This window comes from Macaca thibetana, chromosome 4 (genome assembly GCF_024542745.1).
Source record: "Macaca thibetana thibetana isolate TM-01 chromosome 4, ASM2454274v1, whole genome shotgun sequence".
In the NCBI taxonomy this organism is placed as follows: Eukaryota; Metazoa; Chordata; class Mammalia; order Primates; family Cercopithecidae; genus Macaca; species Macaca thibetana.
In genome coordinates this window covers 112,540,669-112,555,128 of record NC_065581.1, presented here as the reverse complement: position 1 = coordinate 112,555,128, position 14,460 = coordinate 112,540,669, and the positions used below count along the sequence as shown (strand labels likewise).

Genomic DNA, 14,460 nt, shown 5'->3' with positions numbered 1-14,460 from the left:
TTGCCAGGTTACCGTCTGCAGGTTCTGCTATGGACCAGGTGGGGGCAGCAGAGAGCTGGCTGTGGTCTCCAGAAGGGAAGACCAGCACCTGCCTGTAGATTCCAAAGCACAGGTGGAGGTGGTAATGAGTTACGAGGTAGGTCAAGGTTTGGACTGCATCTGAGAAGGGAGGAAAGCAAGACAGTTAGAAACACCATAAAGATCAGACTGCAGAGGAAGCCAGAATGGAAGTAGGACACAGAACTGGTGTAAGTCAAAGAGCAAAGGTGCAGGGGACACAGGGAGGCCAGGTTGGACACAGGGAGGGCAGACAGGAAGTGCCCGAAGGGGGCCAGCCTGCTTCACTAACGCACCTTCCAGTACCTTCCCAACTCGGTGAGCCAGGTCCATACTTGGTCCTGTTTGGTCTTCCAAGGGCAGTGGCTATGAAGGGACAGGGATGTGAGAGACACCAGCCATCTCTCTCTCCTGAGCTGAGATATTAATAATGAAATTTCCTACTCTATGAAAAATACTGAAATGAATGGAGAACACTCAAGAATTTGGTAGCAATCAGGGTGTGGTAGTGAAGGTTGCCTGGGCTTTTCCTTCTGGTTCCTGCAAAGGACTAAGGTCCTCAGCAGCCTCTGTCCATCTTTTGGGAGATTTTTCACAAGGAAATATAGTTCAGTGCTCCTGTTTATTTAACGGCCGGCTACACTTGAAACATCATGCTCTCCCTGTGTGGTCTTGTCAAAATTATTTTCAAATGGTGCTAATTAGCAGACCCAACACATGGGCAGCCCTCCTTCGCCAGACTTGGCACCCTTGCTCGCTGCATTTAGCACCCCTTGTGGGAAGGCATCCTGGAGATCCCTTTTCTGCACCCTCTCTCCATCTACTCCTTCCCACTCGTGGAAGCTGCCTCACCAGGGAAACTGCTGTCTGATAAAGAACATCAACAAGTCCTAGCAGATGGCTGCTTATCTCAAGACACATATATTCACCAAAATACTAGCAGAAGAAAAAGCTGTGTTTGGATGGTCCCTTAGAGTTAATTATAACATGTTCAAACTGTGTAAGGCAATTTGGAGATGGAGACAGAGTATGGAGAAAGAAATCAAAGGGAGAATACCCAAAAGAGTATTTGGAAAAGAAGAAAAATGTGTTCTTTATACATATATATCTATAAAGATGGGGGTCTCACTATGTTGCCCAGGCTGATCTCGAACCCCGGAACTGAAGGAATCTTCCTGCTTCAGCCTCTCCAGTAGCTGCAACTACAGGTACCAAGCCGAGCAAGAAGAAAAATTTGAGTTAGGCTTTAGAACGTCAAACTAAGTCTCGGATTTTCTTGAGAAAGTGGATAGAAAATTTGTGGTTAGAGATGACACCAGGAACAGCTGGTTTCTACTCTTAGCTATGTCTGGGGCAGCTTGACCGCCACTTTGTTGATCACATTAATTTACCTCTTCCTGCCTTTATTTCCCTTTCTGTAAAATGGGAATTAACGTGCTTGATGACAATATCTCCAAATGATTTTTAAGGCAAGAAGAGAGAATGTTACTGACAGGCCTGTGGTTCTCTGGGTGAGAGGATCACTGTGAATTAATATGCACACAGAGCCTTTTATTAATGAAGCTCAGGGTGTCTGGTTTTTCTTGGAGGAGTAAACATCCACCCAATAGTATTCACTCAGTTTGCATTGTTCTGTCACACTGTTTGTAAATCTTTTGAGTGATTACACAGCATTTGTTCCCTATTGTTCATAATACTCTTTAAAAAACTGACTATAGGACTCCGGTCCCCACTGGTTTGTTCTTTTCCACTTGGCAAAAGTTGATTGATTTTATTTTTCCTTTGGCCTGTGCTTCTTGGTGGCTTGAAATGAACGTGGTTTTTTTTTCCTGTTTACCCCTTTGCCCACATTGTCAATACTAGAGTCGCCCTGGGAAGCAGAGTTTGCAAAGGGAGGAGGGTTTGGTATAAATTTGGAAGATTGTATTGTTTCAGATTTATTTTCTCAAATGCTGAAACTACTTCTCAGGGATTATTCTTCTTTACTCATGAAAACTCACACATTCTCTCAGGTGGTACTGTTAAACATGTTAAATCTGTAAAAAAATTACTAAAAAAATGTTAAACAAATGGAATGAAAGAAGCAGGAAGCAAGTGTATACACATGGTGGCCTGAGCAATTGGCTGTCATGGTTTGGTTTGATTATAGGTGTGTGAGGCATATGCATGGTGTTGCATGGAACAGATGGATAGAAATGGTAAAAAAAAAAAAAAAAAAAAAAAAAAAAGATGAATCCAACCTAGTGCTTTTCAATTCTCCTTGCACATGAGAATCACCTGGAGAATTAAAAAAAATATATTGATGCTGGCTGGGCATGGTGGCTCATGCCTATAATCCCAGCACTTTGGGAAGCTGAGGTAGGTGGATCACTTGAGAACAGGAGTATGAGACCAGCCTGGCCAACATGGTGAAACCCTGTCTGTACTAAAAATACAAAAATTAGCCAGGTGTGGTGGCACACACCTGTAATCCCAGCTACTTGGGAGGCTGAGGCAGGATAATCTCTTGAACCCGGGAGACAGAGGTTGCACTGAACTGAGATCACACCACTGCACTGCAGCCTGGGCAACAAAGCGAGCCTCCGTATTAAAAAAAAAAAAAAAAGTTGATGCCTGAGTCTCTCCCCAGAAATCAGAACATCTGTGGGTATGGGTTCGGCATGGACATTTGTAAAATCTCCTTAGCTGCAAAGCCAGAGTTAGGAACCACTGACAACCAACAGAAAAATGCTTCTAGAAGTATCTCCAGGGAAGGAGTCCTAGCCTAGGATCAGACACCTGTCTGGGTTCAATACACACCACTGGGTTTTTTTGCTTTTTGAGATGGAATCTCACTCCGTCACCAAGGCTGGAGTGCAGTGGCGCGATCTTGGCTCACTGCAATCTCCACCTCCTGGGTTCAAGTGATTCCCCTGCCTCAGCCTCCAGAGCAGCTGGGACCACAGGCGCATGTACCACAGCGGGCTAATTTTTGCATTTTTGGTAGAGACAGGGTTTCACCCTGTTGGCCAGGATGGTCTTGATCTCCTTACCTCGTGATCCACCCGCCTCGGCCTCCTAAAGTGCTGGGATTATAGGCATGAGCCACCGCACCCAGCCACCACTGGGTTTTATAAACTCTCAGTAGGCCTCTTCTTCTGGCCTGGTCCCATGCTATCTGACCCTTCTTGACATTCAAAAAAAAGTATTTTTGTTTAGTTGAACTCCAGGAACGTGTAGGATACTAAGAAAATGTTGAGAAGTGGCATTAAACAGAAGTATGAGTTGCCTTCATTAAAATTGCAGTGATCTTTTTCTTACCAAAGGTCCTGACCCAGTTGTGGAAAAATTGTTTCTTGAATGTGGGTGACACATCTGTTTCATATCTCCAAGGCTATGCCTCAGAGCCAGCTCCTCTGTGTGATTCAAAGGATGCCACGTGTCCCACATGTGGCCTGCTTCCTTCTCTTAACATGGCCTAAAAGTCCCTTACTGAACTCCCGTTAGCTTTGTTTATTTTTGAGATGAACCCTTGCTCTGTCACCCAAGCTGGTGTGGAGTGGCGCAGTCTCGGCTCACCACAACCTCTGTCTCCCAGGTTGGAGCAAATCTCCTGCCTCAGCCCCTCAAGTAGCTGGGACTACAGGTGCCTTCCACCACACCCAGCTAATTTTCGTATTTTTAGTAGAGACAGGGTTTCACCATGTTGGCCAGGCTGGTCTCGAACTCCTGACCTCAGGTGATTTGCCTGCCTCAGCCTCCCAAGAACTCCCGTTAGCTTTGAAAGTAAAAGCCAACCCCCTTTGGCTGGCCCACGAGGCCCCACACACCTTAGCATTCCTGTTACCTCTTCCACCTCCTCTCCTAGCTCTGCCCTTCGCTGGTGCCAATTTGGCTGCACTAGTGTCCTTTTTGTGACGGCAGCTGTGCCTGGGACACTCCAGTATTTGCACTTGCTATTGTTCTGAGCTGTTATTGTCCAGAATGCTCTTCCAGCAGTTAGCTACTTGTCTCCTCTGAGTCTTCAGGTAGCTGCTCAGTATCAGCTTCTCAGTCACCCTGTCTGATCACCTGGTTTATAAGTCCAGTCCTTACCCTTGTACTCCCATCTCTAATCGCTGCTTAATCATCACCTTAGCACTGTCACCATTTGACTTTCTTTCTATATATATTTATTGGTTAGCTCGGTTGCTTCAATAAATACCATAAACTGGGTGGCTTAAAGTCAGACATTTATTTCCCACAGTTCTGGAGGGTGGAGATCTAAGATCAGGGTGCCAGCATGGTCTGGTTCTGGTGAGGGCCTCTTCCAGGTGCAGACAGCCACGTTGCTTTTTTTTTCTTTTTTTTTTTTTTTTTTGAGACGGAGTCTCGCTCTGTCACCCAGGCTGGAGTGCAGTGGTGCCATCTCGACTCACTGCAACCTCCACCTTCCGGGTTCAAGCGATTCTCCTGCCTCAGCCTCCTGAGTAGCTGGGACTACAGTTGCACACCACCACGCCCAGCTAATTTTTATATTTTTAGTACAGACAGGGTTTTGCCACATTGGCCAGGCTGGTCTTGAACTCCTGACCTCAAGTGATCCACCTGCCTCGACCTCCCAAAGTGCTGGGAGGTCGTGAGCCACCACACCCGGCCAGATGGCCACCTTCTGTGTCCTCAGGTAGCAGAAAGAGATCAAAGAACTCTTTTGTTTCTTTTATAAGAGCACTAATCCCATCACAAGGCCCTGACCTCACGACCTAATCGCCTTCCAAAGGCCCCACTTCCTATTGCCATCATATTGGGGGTTTGGATTTCCGCATAGATTTTGGGGGGACACAAATCTTTCAGTCCATAACAGTCATAGTTGGCTTCTCCCTCGTTCCACTAGAATATAAGCTTCCCGAGGTCAGGGATCTTTGTCTATTTTGTTTACAGCTATGTTCCTAACACCTAGAACAGTGCCTGGCACATTGTAGGTGCTCAGGAGATAATTACTGGATGAAAAAAAATGAACGGGTCTCCTCCTTAACCCCTGAAATCCTGTTCGAGTCGCCGGGTTTGCCTTGCTCCACTGGGATCAAGCCCTGGCTTGGCGTCCTTGTCTCCCAGGGGTAGACTTCCCGTCTCTCGGAGGACGCGAGGCTCTCCTGGCCGGCTGGTTGGCCTCCTTACCTGTTCTGCCCACTCAGAGCCCTGCCAGCTGCCTGGGACGGCTGCCGGGCACGTCCTTGTTCCTGCTCAGTCAGCCAGGTGGGGCCGTGGTTTGGACCCTTCACTCATTCTTCTGTGAACCCACCTCTCACTTTCCCTTTCAAGAAGCACGGCTTCTGAAATTTGGCCCCCAGCTCGGCTTCTGAAATTTGGACGCGTTGGTCTAGCCCAGTCTCGTTTACACATCCCTTTGCATGATTCTTAATTATATTTCGGGCTGGCTCTGCGCAGTAGACTATAGAAATAATGATTGTTTCTGGGGTTGCGCTGGAGTGTGAGAAGGTGGGGAAAATGCCTCCGGACGATTAGACCAGGACACTCTTGAGATGACTGATGAAACCTACAGCAGGAGCTTTCCACGCTCCTGATGGCGGCAGGGGAGGGCGGTGCGCAGGGGTGGGGGAGGCGCAGGGGGAGCTGTTGTGGGTCCCGTGCTAGTCAATTCTCTAGCTTCCCAGGCGCCTTGATCTTGTCATTTAGAAGCCTCTGGAAGCACAGGGACTGTGGAAACTGGAAGCTGTTCTTGGACTATTTCGCAACACTTTTCTCCAGGAAAAAGGAAAAAAAAGGCTCATTCTCTTCGTCCCCAATGTTACATAATCGAACATTTCCCGTGCTGGTTGAAATGAATATCCTCTCTTTGCCTGAATAAATAATGCACAGATTCTTCGGGACAGGCTGCTTCCTCCAGGCCGCCGCTTCCAAGGGATCCGGCCGCTTTGTGGGTTTCGTGGTGGCCCACAGCTGGACGCAGGGCCAGGACTTCCTTCTTGGTGGGGGCGTGCTTTCTGCCAAAATGTCTTTTAAAGGTCTCAACAAGTAGCAAACAAGGCCCCACCTGCGACAGTTGCAGTGATTCCGGAAGACCTGCTCACCACGAGGTGCTGGGGTCGTTTGCAGCTGGCAATCTCCGGTGGCTGCAGTTTAAATAAATCTCCTAAGTGCAGAATCACCACACAAGGCGCGGAGAAACTGAAAAGTCAAAACATCTGGAGTTACAAACACTCACAGGCGTATCAGCTGTCTGCGTCCCCATAGGAAAACTGTTTATCGGATGCTTCAGTATTCAACCCTTTATTTCCTAGCACAGGTTTTTAATTTTCACATGGAGTGTTTGATTACCTTCCCATGCCCAAGTCACTCTTTTCATAGCCTGTTGTTTAATTTGGTTACACCTTTGTCTTTATTTCCTTTGCTTTCCTATATGAGAAAAATAAATGGCACCCTTGAATTGCATGGTAGAGGCTGACGCTATTCCAGGTGCTCAGGTTGGCCTTCCCATCTTTGGTTTCCTTCTGTAGGAAGATTTATTGGTATAAAGGGAAGGACAGAATTGGATCTCCCTGGAGGGAGGTTCACGTGTTTCTTATTCTGAGCTGCCGGGAGCTGGTTCACAGCACAACTTGATAATTGCTGAGTAGACCTAAAGTTTTGAAATTCAAGATCTCTTTGGAGTTTTACAAGTAAAATTTCAAAAATAAGAAATGACTGTCCCAATTTATTTTAGAAGAAAGGTGCAGCTTGTAAACTTTCATGAATTTGGTAAAAGGGGGCTAATTTGAAAAGGAAAACTAATAGGCAATATTTACAAATTGTGAAAAATACCAGAATAGTATACGTGGAAGAGTATTAGACATTCCGTTTGCAGTGGTAAACCCATTCGTTTGGTTCTGAATCTTGTTTAGACTTCCTTAAGAATCTGATGAAGTTTCCAGAACCTTCCTTCAGAAAAATGCACATGTGTTTATGTACCTAAATGTTTGGATATGATCTCAGGGGATTCCAAATCCCCTGGGCCCCCCCCTCCATGTGGATGTTTGTGATGCAGAATGGGGTAAGAAAAACAGGAAAAGCTACAAAAATTTTATGAAATAGAAACATGAACATATGGTACCCAGCCAAAGTTTAGTTGTGAGGAAAATGACGTTAAATGCATTTATTTTCTAAATGACGACACAAAATTGGACTCATATTACTATCCGGTTGAAGCATGTTTTATGCTTATGGTGACCTAGCGATCCAAATGCCTGCTCTTTGTTCTTATCCTCTTATCTTCCTTATGCCAATACTGTGCAGCTTAAATAAGTCCTGTCTCCAATGTTATTAGCTAGTTTTGTTCTTTGTTTTCTATGTTTTATCTTTTACTTCTTGTTCCTATTTCAAAGACTTTGAAGGTATTGGGACTTGGGGACATGTCCTTTCCAGTAAAGATTTTGGTATTGTAGAGAGAGCTTTACACACCCAGGTGGGTGTACTTGGGGACTGAGGCTACTCAGTAGCCCTGTAAATGATCAGAGCCTGCTGTTTCTATTACTTGGAGAGCAAAGTGAATGCAGGTCTCCTTGGATATTGGGGATGATAGAGGGATGTGGATTGTAGAGGAACAGGACTTCTTGCCCCTTCAATTTAAATGGAGATTCATTTGATCAACAAAACAAAACAAAACATGTATATTCACCAGGCCCTGTGTGAATTATCACCTTGGATGTAGGTGGAGTAAGCCGTATTCCCAGGTAGCCTGCAATCAACTGCAATCCATTGGTGGTAGGAGGCATGGGAGATCCAGAAATAACTCAGGACTAGATTGAACTGGCCACTTATCTAAGAGTGTTATCAAGTGTTCTGTAAATGTGTAAATTCTGATCAGTTATCAGGTTGTCATACTTTTTTTTCTTTTTTTTTTTTGAGTCTCGCTCTATCGTCCAGGCTGGAGTACAGAGGCATGATCTCAGTTCACTGCAACCTCCACCTCCCAGGTTCAAGCAATTCTCTCACCTCAGCCTCCTAAGTAGCTGGGGTTACAAGCATGCACCACCACGTCCGTCTATTTATTTATTTATTTTTTTGTAATTTTAGTAGAGATGGGGTTTCACCATGTGGCCAGGCTGGTCTTGAACTCCTGACATCAAGTGATCAGGGCACCTCTGCCTCCCAAAGTTCTGGGATTATAGGCGTGAGCCACTACAACCGGCTGGGTGTAATACAATTCTTCTGTCTCCCTTCCTAGGCACAAGCTCCTCAGGGTCACGTCTGTTCTTTGCTGGCACAGAGGAGATGCTTCAGCAGTGCTTATTGCTAGAGGAGAAAAGTACAAGTGGCAAGTGGTAGAGATTCAGAGGAGGGTGAGAATAGGATGATGTTGGGCCATCAGGAAGGTCTCCATGGAGAAGGTGTTCTTTGAGATGAACACTGAGGAAGTGGTGGGATCACACCTGACCTAGATAGAGAAGGGGCTGAAACCCAAGCATAGGATGCTGGGAGCAGGGAAAGAGACGCTGACTGAAGTCGAAGGCTGGAGAGGTTGGCTGGGGCCTGGTGATCAGGGACATGGTGAGTGGTTTGTGCTTAATTTAATCTTGTAGTGACACAATGAGGATGATTAAGCAGGAACATAATCTGGTGAAGGTGTGTTGGATGGATTAGAAATGGTAGAGGCTGTAGGCAATCAGACCAATTAGGACACCATTGCAAAAGTCCAGCTGAGAGTTGAAGAGGATCTGACTTGTGATAGGGAGTAGGAAAAAGAAGGGATGGAGGCTGGAGGAATTTTGGAGATACAGCCTGAAGTTCTTGTAATCCAAACTTCCCCAGAGTGTCTCAGCCCAGGAATAAAAATAGGATGAAAACAACAAGAACACAATAATATTTTATCTCTGCTTTCTATCAACTGTTTGCCACCTGCAATCCTTTCCGGTTCTTCCTTCCTGTGGGGCCAGGTGAATAGGCAGATGCTGAGTATCACTGCTGGGCTCACAGAAGCCCCCAGCGAGCGTTGGGGGGTCAAGGCTGCGGCTGCTGGTGCCAATCAAAGGCACCCATAGGCAGGACCCTCTTCCACTAAGCTTCATTGCAAATGGGAAGCCTCAAGGCGGGTGCTTTCCTCTGCTAATCGGTACCTGGTACAGGAATCAAGGCTTCCCTTTGTTTGTTCTCAGTGGTTTACAGAGATTTTTCTTCTGTAAAGCAACCGCTCCTTTCACTAAAATTCCGGTGTTTGTGCAAGTTGGGAAGTTAAACTTAGCAACGGAGTCTCTGCTGTATTTAAATATCATTTTTGTCTGACACTGGCCTCTTGTCCTTAGAGGAAATATGTGAATTTCTCCTTTCTGCTCAGAAGTACAACTTAATAGTTGACAAACGTAAACTACCTGAAGGGCCAGACTTCTCTGGATCCTACTTGAGACCTTGCTTCCCACTGAGAAGTGTGTGCATTTGTGTATCTGGGGACCGAGATGGCTGGGAGAGTGGGGAGAAGAAAGACTGAGGGCCAGGTGGGGAGCAACAAGGGTCAGAAAGCTATTTTGGTTCAGCAGTATCAGTAATGTTTTTGTTTTAAATCATTGTCTTCTTCAATGTTGCTTCCTTTGTCACTCCTGTAAATATGAAAGCCCCATTTATTCTTCTAATAGAAAATTTTTCATAATTATTTCCTCACATGAGATGTTTATGGCTTTATATATATGTGTGTATATAAAGAGGAGGCATGTAATTTATGAAAGCAGATTTTAAAAGCCTTTCTACAGATGAAATGTAAGGTTCAATTGCATTTTTTCTTTTGGAGATGGGTCTTACTCTGTCACCCAGGCTAAAGTGCAGTGGCACGAACATGGCTCACTGCAGCCCCAAACAATTCTCCCACCACAGCCTCCAGAGTAGCTGGGACCACAGACATGTGCCATCACATCCAGCTAATTAAAAACGATTTTTTTTTGTAGAGATGGGGTCTTTCTATGTTGCTCAGGCTAGTCTTGAATTCTAGGCTCAAATTTCTTGATTTCTTCCAAAAGCATTTTCTGCTTGACATTGTTATTTGAAGAAAGACAGCTTAAAAAAATTTAAATAAGGAGACTTTTTTTTATCCCTATAAGTTTGGACTAGGGCTTTCATATTGAGTAAAAGACAGTATACAGTGTCATCGAGGATGGGTCATATTATGGCTCTGTTGTCAAATACTCTAGATCTGGACACTGAAAACTGGACTACTGATGGATTTTGTGCCTCTGCTGTAAAAACCAGCACCTGGGGCTGGACGCAGTGGCTCACACCTGTAATCCCAGCATTTTGGGAGGCCTAGGTGGGAGGATCACGAGGTCAGGAGATGGAGACCATCCTGGCTAACATGGTGAAACCCCGTCTCTACTAAAAATACAAAAAAAATTAGCCGGACCTAGTGGCGGACACCTGTAGTCCCAGCTACTCAGGAGTCTGAGGCAGGAGAATGGCGTGAACCGGGGAGGCGGAGCTTGCAGTGAGCCGAGATTGAGCCACTGCACTCCAGCCTGGGCGACAGAGTGAGACTCCGTCTCAAAACAAACAAATAAACCAGCACCTAGGCCCCGGATGAGTGTTTAGGTAGCTAAACACTCTTGGGTTACGCTGTTCTGATGGGAAAGACCACCAGAGGTGCCCTTGGATACCTGGTAATAAGGGCTATAGAAGAAATTATGGAAATTCTGCGACCCTGTCAGTGACCCATGCAGCTCTAGCCAGAGCCCCATGTGTGTTCATCTCAGCTCATTGGCTTTCTCTGTTCCTGCATAACTTCACTTGCTAGGAGCCTTGCCTTACTTTGGCCTCCATGCCACCCTGAGACACACCCTTTTCTTTTGCACTTATGACCTCAGTGCAGGTTTCCAAATTCATACCCTCAGAGCTTGAATGATTGGTCCAGTTGATCTTTTTCACATTTGGTCGTGTCCTAGGTCACTGGCCAGTCTATAGTTTGGCTGTTGTTTGGTTGGGTGTCTCACCATGGTCCAGTTAGCTGTGATCTGAAGTGGGCTTAGGGTGGGGAGGTTGTGTGAACTTGAGTTGGTTGTTCCAGTAACAAGAGCTGAGAGCATGGCAATTTTCCTTAGAACAATAGCGAGTGAGTAGTCAGGTACTGATTGATATCTCCAGATAAGCGGAGTTTCAATTTTGGTTGTTCTTCATGAGGGAAGTCCGAAGCCCAGAGCTGTTTTGCTAGAGCGATAGAGCTGAGACTGTTTTCAGCAGTGCTCAATGGGAACATCTTTGCTGAGAAGAACGAATGAAGAATTTTGGCAATTCACTGTGTAACTGAGTTCCAGACTCTGCTATCATCTGGGGTGGCAGATAAAAACACATAGTCCAAATAAAAAACCTGATTTTTAATTTTAGCCTGAATCACCCAGATCACAGCAGGACGCTGCTTGAACAGCCCAGACAGATTGCATCCATTTTCTGCTTTACTTTGCTGGTGGAAACCAGGCTGTTAGCGGTTTCTTCTGGAATGGGAGAATGAATCAAAAAAAGGTTGGAACCTGAAAAATTTCTAGAATTTCATTGTTCTGTGCTTCTTAATAAACAATGTGACACTATCAAGGAATGTGTGTTGACCCTCTTTTTTTAAAAAATAAAGATGTAGTGGATAGCATGATTTTGATGAAATGTCAGGCTTTATTTTTCATTTGAAAAATGTGTGTGAGGGAATCAGGTGTCAGGTGTAATGGCATGATACTGCTCTTTGACTTATACTTATGAGATTAAATTTGTCCTGTGTTTCAATTACACTATTATACTGCTTCATTTAAATTGTTGTTTTCTTATTTTTTTTTATTGTTCAACCTGTCTAGTAGTGATTAATGCAATTTAATTAGACACTTTTCCTCAAAGGATATATATATATTTTCCCTATAAGAAAGCATAGAATAGTTAAAAAAAATCAGTCCAAGCACACATTTTTATTTTTAGTGATTTCATTAGAACGATAAACTTCAAAATGATTCATAACAACCTTTCTGAATCGATTTGATGGAACTGTTTTTACTCATTCACTGATAAACCTGTCAACAGTTTCCTCTCATGACACATACAAAGCACGTGTGTTCCCATAGTGTGTCCTTGTGTGTAATCCCTTGTGCTGGTTCAGATTCTGAAATGGAGCGTTAAAAGCATGGGGGCTTGAGTTGGTCCATGTGAGTTTGAACCCTGGCCCCAGCTGGTATAGGTACTTAATCTCAGTATCCTGCGGTTTCCTCAACTGTAAAATGGGTTTTTAGTAGTACCTACCTCACTGGGTTGCTGCAAACGTGCTTAAAATACTACCTGACATCTAGTACAGCCGACCCTCCATATCTATGGGTTCCACATCTGAGGATTCAGTCAACCTCTGGTTGGATAAAAAAATATCCAGGAGAATAGCTGCATACCAGAAAAAAAAAAAAAAAGAAAAAATATCCAGGAAAAAAAAGTTGTGCCTGTACTGAACATGTACAGACTTTGCTCTTTACATTCTCTAAACAATATAGTATAACATGTATTTACCTCACATTTACATTGTTTTAGGTATTATAAATAATCTATGGGTTATTTAAAGTATACAGGAGGATGTGCATAGGATATATGTAAATACTACGTGATTTTATATCGGGTACTTGTCCTGGAACCAATACCCCAACTCTAATACCAAGGGATGACTATATATGCTCGGAAGACATTTGCTGTTATTTTTATTCTCTTGCACTCAAGAAAGCACATATTGGAATGCAAGTGAATATCAATAATAGTTTTTTAAAGGATAATTAATCTAATTTATAATTTACGTACAATTTACATTGTACATTTATATTTTCTAATGGAAAGGAAATAATCTATAACCTTCATTTCAGAATTCATTAGCTGTCCTATTTTGAGAACTGTTGCTCTATGTAATTTTCATCTCTGTATTGATGTGTAAAACTGGTTTTAACAGGTAGCTAAATGCTGTTTGAAAAGCATACTTCACCCATTCTAGCAAATAAAATAATTGAAGGATTTAATTAATTTTGAAAAACATATTTCACTTTCAAAACACTTAGACTGTTCAGAGCATGTTATTCAATAATGTACCTTTCACCAGAAATCATAATAAAAACAATAAAAATGCTTACAGAACCCCCACAATGCGTTAGTATACATGATTATTCCTTGGGTAAGAGAATCTTGTTGAGATTTTATGTTCAGTCACTTGAAATTAAATACTTTACATATTAACTAAAATGTGTCCTGCTCTATGTATTCTGGAGAAGTTACTCTCAGACAAATTTACATATTCAAATTATTTTATGGGCTTAACTGACAAGTATAGAGAAGATTGAAGACAGTTAAGATCATTTATTTCAAAATGTTTGAAAGCATTGATTATTTATTTTGGTTTTCTTTCTTTCCCATGCTGGTTTTGAGATGCACCTCTTACTTGGCAGGTGTCCCTCTGTACTGGGTGCTGGGACAGAGAGAAATACAGTAGCAAGAGAGAGATCCCTCCTCCGCCCCGTTCTACCATTCTCACTGCCAGAAAACCAGCCTTTTTCAAGGCTTGTAGAGAAGAAAAAGCGAAAATATTTTTAAAAAGTCATTTAAAGTACCTACTGCATAAACCACAGCAGACATAATGAGATATTAAACTGTCAATATTATTAAAAATTTTTAATATGATTTTACAGCCCCTTTTCTACTTGAAAATGTTTATCTTAGTGTTAGACAAACAATCAATAACCTCATAAACTTAAAAATTGCTGCAGGAAATACCGGACAGTTTATGGAAGGATCATATGACAGAAGGAAGGGCTGAAGAGTGTGAGAAGCTAGACCTCTGCAGGTTACCGAAGTCAAGAACCTCATTAATCAGTAACAAGAAGTGCAGAGCGGGCTTTTGAGTCCATGCCTGAGTAAGAAAGTCCCAAAAAACACTCGCAGAAGGACATTTCCTTGCCCCTGCTTTTAGTTTAGCTGTAGCTAACTTTGGATTAACAAAATTTATGTGCTGAATGAATGTTTTATTTTTTTTTCCAACTCCACATGCCTGTCTAGACTTCAAGCTTTATTATGAATAAAGAGAAAATCGGCTGGATGGCATAAAAAAATTTTCAGGCAGATTAACACACGATTTACCTCTTCTTGAACATCCATCTTAATGGAAGTGCTAAGAAACTTAGATTCGGGCCTGGCTTGGCAAAAGCAAGGCCACCCCCTCCTCTATTTTTTCAATGAGATTTTCCAATCCTAGTCAAATGGTGGTGCTAGTTCTTTATTTTTGAGTTACTGCATTTCCTAATTTCATGGTCATAACAGCCTCCTGTCTACCGACTCAGAACGGATTTTACCAAAACTGAAAATGCAGGCTCCATGCTCAGAAGCTCTTTAAAAGGCTCGAAAGGTCCATGCTCCTTTCTCCTGCCCATTCTATAGCATAAGAAGACAGTCTCTGAGTGATAATCTTCTCTTCAA

At 43.4% G+C, this 14,460-nt stretch overlaps 1 protein-coding gene across 10 annotated transcripts in view; it reads left to right on the top strand.

Annotated features, from left to right (window-relative positions):
• ESR1 (estrogen receptor 1) overlaps positions 1–14,460 on the top strand; it is a 435,454-nt gene that overhangs the window by 21,599 nt on the left and 399,395 nt on the right. For 6 of the 10 annotated variants that reach the window (XM_050786870.1, XM_050786860.1, XM_050786871.1 and 3 more), the window contains exon 1: positions 1–14,460. This exon is cut by the window's left edge. The exons of 3 other annotated variants lie outside the window; for them this stretch is intronic. The gene's annotated coding sequence lies outside the window, so the exon portion shown is untranslated. One more of the 10 variants, XM_050786862.1, reaches the window with a different exon arrangement.